This window comes from Macrotis lagotis, chromosome 5 (assembly GCF_037893015.1).
Source record: "Macrotis lagotis isolate mMagLag1 chromosome 5, bilby.v1.9.chrom.fasta, whole genome shotgun sequence".
Taxonomy (NCBI): domain Eukaryota; kingdom Metazoa; phylum Chordata; class Mammalia; order Peramelemorphia; family Peramelidae; genus Macrotis; species Macrotis lagotis.
In genome coordinates this window covers 4,200,152-4,213,071 of record NC_133662.1, presented here as the reverse complement: position 1 = coordinate 4,213,071, position 12,920 = coordinate 4,200,152, and the positions used below count along the sequence as shown (strand labels likewise).

Below are 12,920 nucleotides of genomic sequence, written 5' to 3'. Positions count from 1 at the left end.
ATTGTCTTCCAAGGAGCGCAGGAGTGAGTAATAAGCAGGGCAGTGCGGGAAGGAGGGATGGTGGTGGAGAGGGCTGTCCGGGGAGGGGAGAAAATCCCCAAAGAGAGCAAGTGGAAGAGGAAGGGAGGACCCTGCCCCCCAGTAGGGAGATAGGAGGGCAGAGGGAACCAAGGCAGGAGGAGGGGGAAGGACTCTCGGGCCGGTGTCCGGAGGCTGGCCCGGCCCTGAGCCTATTTACTACTTACTGCCTTTTCTGCAATCGTGTTTTCACCTTGTGCTGTCACGGAGCCCGTCGTCCCCAAGCCTGGCCTCCCATTGGCTCGCTAAAAATGCTCCTCTAATCTGCAGGCTGATCTTTTACACGCCCCCCTCCTCCTCTTCATCTGCGCTGACCTTCCTCCTGCCAAGAGACCCAGCTGAAACAGGGGGAGAGAGAGGAATAGAGGGAGGGAGGGAGGTGGGAGGGGAGGGGGGAGAGAGAGAGAGAGAGAGAGAGAGAGAGAGACAGGCGGGGAGCCAGCCTGCCCCCTGGAAGCCATCTGGACTTGAAGGACTGGCCTCTACACGGCTGGGATCTCCCTCTGTCCTAGCTGCCCCACCATCCTTTCTGGAACCTCCAATGGTGACTGGCTCACTGACTCTTCCTGCCCCAAGGTAGGTCTTTACCCCCTTTACTCTTGATGACAAGGGTCAGGGCTATTGTATTTGAGTAGTTTTTACCCCAGCGCTAGTCTCCGGGAGTAGGTAGGGGTGGGGAAGGGGTTAACCAGGGACCTGCAGCTTGTCTGGGCTGCCTGCCAAGAATGGTGATGGCTTTGGGGACTTTGCAGTTCTACTGCTCCCCCCGCTCCCTTTCATGTCTACCCCCCGGCAAAGGTTTCTAGGGTATACCTGGTCTGGAATGGAGAGGTGTCAGAGGGGTCCCAGGTGTCACCTTGGCAGTGGAGAAGGAGCAGAATTGCTGAATATATTACTTCCAAATTGTTAGAGATATATATCTTTGCTCCCTGGGGAAAGGACAGGAAATGGATGCCTTGGAAAGCTTGGGCCCCTGATGGGGGTTGGGGGTAGGGAAAGAAGGCAAGGGAAAGGAGGAGGAGGCAGCCATGGTTTTGAGGGGTTTTCCTGCTCTTTTTGCCAGGTTTTTCAGGGTTTGCTCAAGATCTGTTTGGATGGGTAAATGGGAAGGAGTCAGAGGTGCTTGTTATATTTATGGATGCTAGTAGGAGAGAAACACTGCGTCCTATGTCATCAGCTGGATACCTTTATCAGCAGAATGTGGCAGAGCCCTCTTAGGGATGCAGGTCAGGGGAACTGGTGGATCAGGTCCCCCTGCCATTACGGGACTAGTTAAGTGCAAGAAATAGAGTAGGGAGGAGAGAGTGGTGGAGCTTAAGGTGCTTAACTGTATATATATATATGATCAATGCATCTGACTGCCTAGCAACAATATCTTCACCACATAACCCTCAATTTGCCCTTTGGTGACTTTTTTTTTTTTTTTTTGCTGTATGAAGGCAGCCAGTCGCTGCCTAGAAAGGTAGTTTCATTTAGCCTGATTTCATCTGTATAGAAATGTCAGGGGAGGACGATCCACAAAGAATTATTTGTCCTCAGACTTAGCATCTTTCCCCTCCCCCCCTTCTCCAGTAAGACCCAGGGATGACTCTGGTGTGCTTGGAACATGTATCATGCAATTGTAACTACATGTGACATTTCACAGAAGCCCTGGAGAAATAACATCCTGCATGCTTGAAAGAACTGATCATGTCTAGCCTAGAGAAAAGAAAACAAGGGGAGGAGGGCATCATCTGCTGTCTTGCAGTATGTGAAGGACTGTTATATAGGTAAGGAATTAGAAATGTCGGGGGGCAGCTAGGTGGCTCAGTGGATAGAGCACCGGCCCTGGAGTCAGGAGGACTTGAGTTCAATCTAGCCTCAGACACTTAATAATTACCTAGCTGTGTGGCCTTGGGCAAGTCACTTAACCCCATTGCCTTGCATAAATTAAAAAAAAAAGAAAAGAAAAAAGAAACTGTCAGAACAAGAGGCAGCAGTAGGGGACACTGTCCAGAGGATGCTGGAGGAGAATGCATCCAGGATGTTGGAGAAGATATTCCACCTGTGCACACACAAGTTGGAACAGACAATCATAAGGTCCCTTCAAATTCAGATGCTATGATTTTGTGTGAATTAGAAGTATATAGGACTTAGAGCTAAAAGGGTCCTCTGGGATCATCTGCAAAAGCCCAGAGAAGAAAAGTGAGTTGTCCAAGGTCACACAGGTGATAAATTCCCAGAGCCAGGATTTGACTTCTGGTCTTCTGATCCTAAATATTCCTGACAGCTCCCTAAAGTCTCCTCCTAAGATACCTTCTTGTGATGGAACTCCCTCCTGTCCCTTGCTTATGAAGAAGCCTTTGAGACCAGAAGACAATTCATCGTAGAACCCAGTTTGTGTCAGAAGTGAGAAAGGTATGTCCAGCAATTGTGGATCAGAACAAATCACACATGAACATCCCCAATGTACTGAATATCATCTATCATAGGTCTTTCCATCTTTAATGAGAATGCTACTGCCCAGGGAGAATGTTTGAGGTTTAGTCTGCACCTGAATCTCTCAGATATGAAAGAGAATAGATATTCTGGAAAGGGAACCAAATTTAAAAATCAGAAGACCTGAGTTCAAATTCTGACTCAGACAATTGCTAGTGGTATGTCCCTTAAAATCTCAAATCCTTCATTTCCTGGGGGGGGATGGGGATGTTGATAATATTTGTATTTGCTCACCTCCTACTGCTACCTTAAAGTGAGTTGTCACTTATTGAAACTTATTTTTTTTTAGATTTTTCAAGGCAATGGGGTTAAGTGGCTTGCCCAATGCCATGCAGCTAGGTAATTATTAAGTGTCTGAGGTCGGATTTGAACCCAGGTACTCCTGATTCCAAGGCCGGTGCTCTATTCACTGCACCACCTAGCGGCCCTTTCCCCCCATTTTATAAGTGAGCAAATAAACTTACAGAAGTGAAGTCACTTGCCCAGGGTCATACATCTAATTAGCATGCAGTTGAATGCCAAGTCTTCTGATTCCTAAATCTTTTCTTTAAGACAATCCTCTCTCTCTCTCTCTCTCTCTCTGTCTCTCACCCTATTTTCTGTGTCTATGTCTGTGTCTGTGTGTCTCTGTCTCTTTCTCAGTCTTTGCCTAGGTCTTTCCATCTGTGTCTCTGTCTTCCTGTCTGACTCTTTGTGTGTGTGTGTGTGTGTGTGTGTGTGTGTGTGTGTGTGTGTGTGTGTGTGTGCCTGTCTGTCTGTCTCCATCTCTCTTTCTCTTATATAGAAATTAGAGCTAAAAGGACCCTCAGAGACCATTTGAAAAAGCTGTTGTGGACTTTCTCTTTCTGTCTCTCCCTGTCTTTCTGTCCCTGTCTTTGTCTCTCTGTATCTGTCTCTGTGTCTCTGTCTCTGTCTCCCTCTCTGACTCAATCTCAGCCTAGGTCACTCTCTCTCTCTCTCTCTCTCTCTCTCTCTCTCTCTCTCTCTCTCTCTCTGTCTCCATCTTTCTGTCTCTGTCTGTCTCTGTCTCTCCAGTTCTCTCTCTGTCTCTGTTTCTCTCTCTCTCTTTCTCTCATGTAGAACTTAGAGTTAAAAGGGCCCTCAGACACAATCTGCAAAAGCCCAAATGGTAGGCATTCTCCCTTTCTCTGTCTCTCTCTGTCTTTGTCTCTTTCTCTCCCTATCTCTCTGTGCGTCTGTGTCTGTCTCAGTATGTCTATCTCTGTCTCTCTTTCTCTCTGCTCTCTCCTCTCTCATTTCTTTTTGCCAGTGTAGTCTTTTAACTATAGAGGCATAGATTCTGAGGTCTGTAGGAATTGAAAGGAAGGGAGAAATCAGGCTGGGATGAAAAACCACAGCTCAATTAAGAGGCAGCATATGAGGGTGAATGGAGTGCTGATTCTCAAATCAGAGAACCAGGGTTCAAATCCTATTTTTGACACTACCTGCCTGGTATATTTGTAAAAGTGAGGGAGGTGACAAGGCCACTTCCAGCTCCCATCCAATGATCCCATGAGGTACAAGTTGGGTATTGAAAAAGAATGGGGCTTGAGAAGTGAGGCAGGATAGGTTAGGTAGGACTGGATGGTGGAGGCAGAACCTTGGACAGGGCAATGTGTGCTTTGGAAATTTTGGGAACAACTCTCTTAGCAAAACCCCTTCCATCCATTCGACCTTAAAATGTAGATTTACTATTGGAAGGGACCTTAGTGGCCAGCTAAATTAAGTCAATTATTTTACAGATGAGGAAACTGAGTACTGGAGAGTTGAAGGGACTTGCTCAAGGTCACTTCTGACCCTGACTCTAATACATCATACACTCTTTTAAACACAGAAGGTTCAATTTTCTGGCAATATAGATAAATGCATTTTTGAAAAGACTAATTAAATAATATCTCTGAATGTTCTTCCCCATGTGTTTTGGTGCCTCAGGAAACTATCTACCTTGCTTACCCCTCAACTTGGTTCTGAGAGACTTTGATTGTCAGGTTGAGACATTTGGGTTTGGTCTGACAATGACTAGGGCTTTTAAGATGAGAAGTGATTCTTTAAGACTATAATTTTTAGAATGATTATCTGATGGAATGTTTAGCAAAAAAATTTTATTTTTAGTGAGGTAGGGCAGTCTGGAAATGAGGGGAAGAAGACTTTGGATAAGGTGATAGCAGTAGCAATGGGAAAGAAGGAATGATTTTGAGACATTATAAGGGAAGAATTCCAAGCCCCAAAAAATTCTTGCTTTAATAGATTGACTGGAGGGAGATGAAGGAGAAGGATTCAAATTGAACTCTAAGGTGCTAAAAATTCTGATGCTAGGGACAAGTATAGAACTATGAGGAAGGGGAGGCAGGTAAGGATGATGAGCTCAGTTTGGGGATTGGTGAGTTCTGATAAGGGGGCAGCTAGGCAGTGCAACTGGTCCTGGAGTCAGGAAGACTTATCTTCCTGAGTACAAATTTGGCCTCAGAGACTTTTTTTGGGGGGGGGGTGTTTCAAGGCAATGGGGTAAAGTGACTTGCCCAAGGTAAGTATTATGTGACTGAGGCTGGATTTGAACTCAGGTCCTCCTGACTTCATTGAATCACCTAGCTGCACTGGCCATAGAGATATACTAGCTGTGTGACTCTAGGCAAGTCACTTGACCCTATTTGCCTCAATTTTCTCATCTGGAAAATGAGCCAGAGAAGGAAATGGCAAAACACTTCAGTAAAGAAAACCTCAAATGGGGTCACAAAGAGTCAGACATGACTGAAAGGACTGAACACCAGGACACTGAAATAGATAGAAAAGCTGGGGAAGGCAGCAAGTCAAAATTGAAGAGGTTTGGGACAAGTATTTAGGGAGGTTTGACTAAGGTTAACACATCACTTTCAAGTCCTTCATTTTAAGTATATTTGATATTATCTTATGTTACTTTATTTAAACTTGGGAAAGAAAAGAAACATATCTCATATTATTATTTGGATCTGTGATTTCATATGTATGGGGGAACTCCAAGTATAGAAACTACCTCCACTGATACAGATCAGCAGTTGCTTAGTAATTTATAGTCTTAGAGATTGTCCGAGGCACTATGAAGTTATGTGATTATGTTCAATGTCATACTGTTAATATTAGAGGCAAGATATGAACCCAAGCTTTCCTAACTCTAGGACCAACCCTTTAGCTACTATGCCATGTTGGCTTTCAGACATTTTTATGGGCAGCTAGGTGGTGCAGTGGCCCTGGAGTCAAGAGGACCTGAGTTGAAATCCAACCTCAGACATTTAATAATTGCCTACCTGTGTGACCTTGGGCAAGTCACTTCATCCCATTGCCAAAAATTAAAAAATATATATATTTCTTGACATTGTAGAGGTGGGTATCTATGAACTATTGCATTTTCCATCATTCTCAGATGATGTAGGGGTAAGTTTTAATGAACTTTCTTTTGGCCCTTTCTTTTTTATTCTTTGTGACCAAAGATGGCTCTTTAAGATGGGTTGAAAACAAAGGTGATGTTAAAAAAAAGAAATCAATAAAAATTTGTCTTTTTTTAGACAAACACACAAACAACACAAACCACTTTAAAGAATAAATTTATAATGCCTTGTTCTACTGGTTGTATAATATACAAGTAGAATTCTTGTATGTTCAGTTATGACTCATGATACTGTTATTCACTGGCTAATCTAAATTCTTTTGAGACCTCCATTTGTACCTTCATTATTCTTCTAAAGCTCTGGTATCTGATAACTTAATTGAGTGGAGAGACAAGTAAAAAGGATGAGAAAAGGAGGGGGTAAGTACGCAGTAATCTTTAAAGGTATCTGAACATCAATCTGCCAACGGGCATTTATTAAGCACCTGCTGTATATAACCTCCAGTAAATTCCTCTGATACCTCCTCATTGTGGGGAAGTAACCCTGGGTTGTCAAAGGCTTATACCAGTAGAATATAAGAGCTTATGGGGTCTTATAAAGTTGGAAAGTTTTGAGTTTGGACCTCAAAATGGACTTCACCAGTGATTAGAAGACAAGCCAAGCTCAGTTCAGAAAGTTCATCACCAAAAGATCAGCTGGTTAATATTGGGACAAAGCATGGGGCGGCAATACAAGCAGACTGTCTACTAGGCGAGAGAGAGAGAGAGAGAGAGAGAGAGAGAGAGAGAGAGAGAGAGAGAGACAGAATCTCTGTGGGTCAAAGTAGCACCCACTGTTAAGGAATCTATATGTATTTAGATACACTGAACCTGGACTTATTCTATACTAGGGACTATCAGTCAGTCAATAAGTATTTAATAATATTAATTAATTATTAATAAATAGTTAATAGTATAACATTTACATAGAACCTACTATGTGCTAAGCACACAGTACTTTATAAATATTACCTCATTTGATTCTCAGAACAAACCTGGAAAGTAGGTGCTTCTACTATTTAACATTTACTCATTTTACAGTTGAGAAAATCAAGGTAAATAGCAGTTAAATGACTTGCCCAGGGTCCTACTGCTAGTAAATGTCTGAGATTAAATTTGAACTTGGGTCTTCCTGACTCCTGGCCCTTCTATCCTAGTCCTTCTATCTGCTGTGCCAACTCACTGTCTCTAAATTTATTTAATGCTTTAATTAATTTATTAAGAGCCTACTGTGTGTACTGTGCCAAGTTCAGGATGGAAATGAGGCATCTGGATGGTACTGTAGTTAGAGGGTGGGATGAAAATTAGAGTTCAAATTCAGCTTCACATGCCCCAAAAAAGTGATGAAGTGTATAGAGCACAGGGGCTTGGAATCAGGAAGACCCAGGGCAAGTCACTTAACACTGTTTGTCTCAGTTTCCACAATCTGAAAAATGTGCTGGAGAAGGAAATTGCAAACCACTCCAGTATTTTTGCCAATAAAGCCCTAAATGGAGTCACAAAGAGTTGGACATGACTGAAACTATCTTATGAAGATTGTTGGTAAAGTGCTCTATAAACAAGAGGTGGAAGGATGCTCTCAAGGAGTTTACAGCCTGGTTAGAGAGATAAGCTGTAGTCATTATAGTCCAGGAGGTGCCAAAGGAGTTCAGAGGAGGTTAAGATCATCTAAGAATGGAACAGCCAGGGGAGGCTTTCTGGACCCGATGATTTCTGAGGTCCCTTCCAGGTTCATGATTCTATGCTCTCCTGGGTCTGGCTGCTAGCATTTACATCTCCAACTCACATTAGTCTGAGTTTCCATTTCCTCATCTGTAAAATGGGGGAGAAGAGGGAATAGCATTTGCATTACTCACCTCACAGGACTGTTGCAAGATCTTGCAATAGACCCTTAAAATCTAATAGAAATATGAGCTATTGTTATTGTTGGATAATGTGATTGGGGAATCCAAAGGAAGGCAGTGAGTACCAATTACCCTCTCCTCCACTGGACAACAGCTATTTTTCCTGTCTTCCTGTCTCAAGGACTGAGGGTCAGCAGGGACTGTAAATTATTTTGTTTTTGCACACTTCTCTCTCTCCACTCCCAGCCCCACCCCAAGCTAACACTGTACCAGATATAGAATAGTAGTCCAATAAATATTTCATAGAATTAGAGAATGGTAGAGATCATGTGGAACAATTCCTCCTCCTGCCCTCTCCCCATTATACAGGTTGTCTCAAAAATCTTTGTGCAGTTTTATGTTTAAAACAAAAAGTTAAAGTGCACTAAGATTTTAGTCTTAAGAAGAGATGAGGAGATAAAGATAAAGAAGATGAAGAGCATCATCTCTCTTTGCATGTTATAATTTTGAAAGTACTTTTGTATCTATGACTATATTATTTTATCCTCAGGATAACCTTCTGAGGTAGATAGGGCAATTCTCTTTAAAGGTAAGGAAACTGAGACCCATAGTGGTGAAGTGGTAGTTTGAGAACTAGTATCTAGGTGCAGTGGGATAAACAGTAGACCTGGAGGTGGAAGACCTGGTTTTGCCACTTAAAAGCATCACTTTTAGTATCCTCATTCTTTAAAGTGGGTATAATGATACCTGCAATACTTGCTGAAATTTTCAAGGTCATTGGGAGTACAATGTCAATTATTATCATCATTACTAAATTACTATTTTTTTGGTTGAGTTCTAGATTTTTTCCACTCAGGTTAGTCCCAAATTTGAGAGTCTGACCCTCCTTCCTCAGTCCTACTTCAGCAGTTCCCACTTCCATGGGGTGTGTTCTTCATGGCCTCCTACCAGATGACCATTCTCCTCCCCCCACCAAATTCCCCCACCCAACCATATTACCTAAGTCCCAAGCCACCTCCGGTGTCCAGTGTCTCTCCTATCAGAAACTCCATCAGACACCAAGGTTGCCTGCTGTTTGTAGAGCGTTGGGTATCCAGCCTCAGCAGTATCAGCTGGCCCTCTTGGCCCAGCCCCAGGGTCGGGTGCTTCTGATGTGAGCCACCTACCCCCTTCTCCCATGTGGTGCTGTCTCTGCCACTGGCCCATTTCCAATTGGCTCCTCCCTCTCTCCTCTCCTGGCTATTGTCACCGGCTCCCTGCTCCAGACAACCCAGGCAGATCCAGAACCTACTCTGAGCATCAGTTTCCCCACAGATATAGTGGGAAACTGAAAATTTCTTTGTCAACAATCTGTCTCCCTCAGCCTCCGGAGTTCCATAGTCAAGCTTGCTTCCCATTCATTCTCTCTGACCTGGATTCCCCAGGAAGGGCTTATGAGAGGATATAGGGAAGGGTTGATCATAGTGGCAGCCTCTTTCTTCTCACTTTCATCCCTTCCCAGGTTTTTTTTTTACAGAGATGAAGTTAGTTAATAAAATAACATAATATTCAAACATCTCACAGTTAGAACAGCCAACAGAAGTCATATCAATCCTGATACCCCCTAGATATTAAAACCCACTTCAAAATTTCATATAAGTGATCATCCAGTGTTCTTTTGAGGACTTCCAGAAAGAGCTCACTACTTCTCAGTCCACTCTAGGATAGCTCAAACCATTAGTCTATTTGGAAGACTACAATCACGTCTCACTTTCTATTCAGCAAAAAAGATCCCAGACATTTTTAGAAGTGGGAAAATACACAAAGGGTAGACTTGATGGATGTTTAGAGAGGGAAAAAGACAGTTCCATTTCTTTCCCTTTTTTATAGTGGGGGGGGGAATTTATGAGGCTCATATTTTTTTTTCAACCCCAGGAGATGGAACAGCTTTCTTCATCTTTGCTCAACCAACTGTAAGAAGGGTGAAGGTGGAGAGGGGGGGAGGAGCAAAGAGTGGGGAGGAGGTGGAATGGAAAAGTATGTAAAGCTAATTAGTAATGCTTCTACTCAGTATGCACAATCTATTTGGGGGGAAGAGAGAGAAAAATAAAACTTTAGTTAAGACTGGGTACTATCCCTCATTGAATTTACTTATCTTATATAAAGGAATAAGACAAAAGCAAAGGGAAGAGACCCAACAATATCAGACAGTAATTTCTTGTTTTACAAGTGAATTTGGATTTGCAAGTGAGGCAGAGCTGTACAAAGTCATCTGAGTCCATTGGCAAGACATGTCAGGATGACTTGTGATGGTCCCTGATGCAGCAGGAGACCTTGGTCTTTTTAAAATAAGGTTTTTTTCCCAGGTCTCAATCTATCTGAATCAACCTTCATTTAAGTAACTAAAGGCTAGGTAAGAACTGAGGCAAAAGATGACCTAGTTTACCTTCACAAAAGAAATCAATCTGGGAGAGGAAGACCCTTAGAGCTTCATTCCAGAACAGAAACAATTACTATTTACCCTTGCTCTGAGCTGTCAAAACCCTAAAAAATGAACTAGTGAGGTTTGGACTGGGACCTGTTATATTGGTCTGATCAGCCACAGTTGGATACACTATAAGACTCTCACATATTGATGCCATTTTTATATTCTTCAAGAACAAAGACAACCAACCAACCATTATTGGCCAATGAGAACCTGACTGATTTGGGTTTAATGTCATAGTCAACTATTTCTATTTGAATCCCAATGATTCAAAGTCTAGTTTTCTATATTTTAAGAAATCATGAATGAAAATTACAAAAGACAAAAAACTAGGAAACAAATATATGTATATCTGTATAAACCCACATATATACAGAGAGTTGAAGTCAGTTTACAAAACATCATAATATTCAAACATCTCACAACTAGAATAACCAACAGAAGTCCTAAAAATCCTGACATCCTAGACATTAAACCCCTCTTAAAGATGGCATATAAGTGGTCATCCAGTGTCCTCTTGAAGACTTACAGAAAAAAGAACTTGCTACTTCCTTAGACAACTCAGTCTATCCCACTCAGTTGGATAGCTCAAGTCTTTAGACTGCTTGGAAGACTGCAATCACTTTTCACTTTCTATTCAGCAAAAAGAGCCCAGACAGCTTTAGAAGGTGGGGAATATCCAAGCTCACTTTCTTTCCCTTTTTGATTGTGGGGAGATTTATGGGCTTGATTATATGCATATGAGGCTCAAATGGCTTGCCTTTTTTTCCCCTTTAATTGATAGGTATGGCAGCTAGGTGCAGTGGATAGAGTACTGAGGATGAGAGATTGAATTCAACCTCAGACACCTGACACTTACTAGTTGTGTGATCTTGGGCAAGTCACTTAACCCTGATTACCTCTCCTCCAGGCCATCTCCAGTTGTCCTGATTGATATCTGGCCACTGGATCTAGATGGTTCTGGAGGAGAAAGTGAGGCTGGTGACTTAGCACAGCATCCCTTCATTCAAATCCAATTCATGCACTTGTCGTGGTACCACCCCTAATGTTATGGAGCTCTTCAAGAATGAAGGATAAAGGGGTGGCTAGGTGGTGCAGTAGACAGAGCACCAGCCCTGGAGTCAGGAGTACCTGAGTTCAGACACTTAATAATGACCTAGCTGTGTGGCCTTGGGCAAGCCACTTAACCCCACTGCCTTGAAAAATCTAAAAAAAAAAAATGAAGGCTAAATCATAGTCATTAATATATATTTTATCACAAAATAATATATACATATAATGATATATAACATATATTATAGGCAGAGGCTATCTAGGAAGAAGATGATATTAGAATTTGTATTATGGGTAGATAAGTCCAAAGGATGGATCATGAAGAATACTTACTACCTCCTGACCAAGAAGTGATATAGAGTGAAATGTACAATTTTTGGTATGTGACCTATGAGGGAATTCATAACTTTTGTTTTTGCTTCTTTTTTTCTCGCAGTGGGTTGGGAGAGAGAGGAAATAGGTTTTTTTGTTCATTAATAAAATTAAATTAAAAAGGAAAGTTAAAGAATGAACAGGAATTCTATGGGGGGGGGGGTGTTCTAAGTATAGAGAACAGTTTGAGTAGAATCCCAGAGGAAGGAGAATGGTGTACATATTCTAGGGATTAATCTTAAGGGCTGCTCATAACTTTTAGACCCATTCCCTCCCCTCTCTGTCTGCCTAGAAAGGATTCACTGACTCCATGGGGAATATTTACTGGCTTCAATATTTCTTTGTCAGTTCTCTTATGAAAGTGGTGATTTTCTACTCGGAACCTTGTCTAATTCAACTTGCAGAGGCTTTAACACACTCCCAGTTTAGAGGCCCAATGACATTGTATTCCATCTCTAAGGGAAGGTCTTCCCTAGAGCCAGCAGAGAGAGAGAGGGAATGGAGAACCCCAGATTCCTTCAATTCCACCGCTTGTTATCTCTGAGCTGGGGGCAGACTTCTTGTTTGGAGTGCTCATCCTTCCCATTTCTGAAGGTTATATTCAGGGAGATGGAGACTAACCAAGAGGGAGGTCTAGTCTGGATCAGCCCATCTTGATACAGTGGCACCTTGGGGGAATATTTCTGTGCATTTGGCATCAAATGATTAGCATGCAAAGCATATGCAAAATGAATGCAAATAAGGCAATCTGATGATTGCAGCTGCCAGTTTGAGCATTATGCTATTTAATATAGGAAAGTAAATAGGAATTGCAGAGCTATGATCTGTATGAAACCATTTCCAAAGCCTGTGTTTCTCCCTGAAGAGTTAGAGTTTTGATTTGGGGATGGTGGGGGGGGGGGGGGCAAGGAAGGTAGTGATTACTCATGCCTAGAATAAGATTATTGGACCCAAGGGGATCACTATGATGTCAGTGAGAATCCTGCTTTTCAACCTCTTGAGTGTGCTTCAGGAGGCTAATGTGTTTGGAAAGCAAAGTAGATTTTGTCTTTTAAATAAGTAAAGGAATCTTGCATATGCCAAGAGAGCCAATTAAACTTTCTAAATTCAAGTCATTTAAAGAATTAACCAAGGGAAGATCCAGGATTTTAGAGTTGAATGGGATCTGCAAGATAATCTAGGCCACTTTTGCAAAGAGAACTGAGGGCTAGGGAAGTTGATAGGGCAGCTG

At 42.3% G+C, this 12,920-nt stretch overlaps 1 protein-coding gene across 2 annotated transcripts in view; it reads left to right on the top strand.

Annotated features, from left to right (window-relative positions):
* The first annotated feature begins 511 nt into the window (after window positions 1-511).
* Window positions 512-12,920, top strand: part of PACSIN1 (protein kinase C and casein kinase substrate in neurons 1) — a 101,495-nt gene continuing 89,086 nt past the window's right edge. Inside the window, exons 1-2 of one of the 2 annotated variants that reach the window (XM_074236497.1) lie at window positions 512-654; window positions 2,348-2,475. The gene's annotated coding sequence lies outside the window, so the exon portion shown is untranslated. The remainder of the gene's footprint in view (window positions 655-2,347; window positions 2,476-12,920) is intronic. The other variant, XM_074236498.1, reaches the window with a different exon arrangement.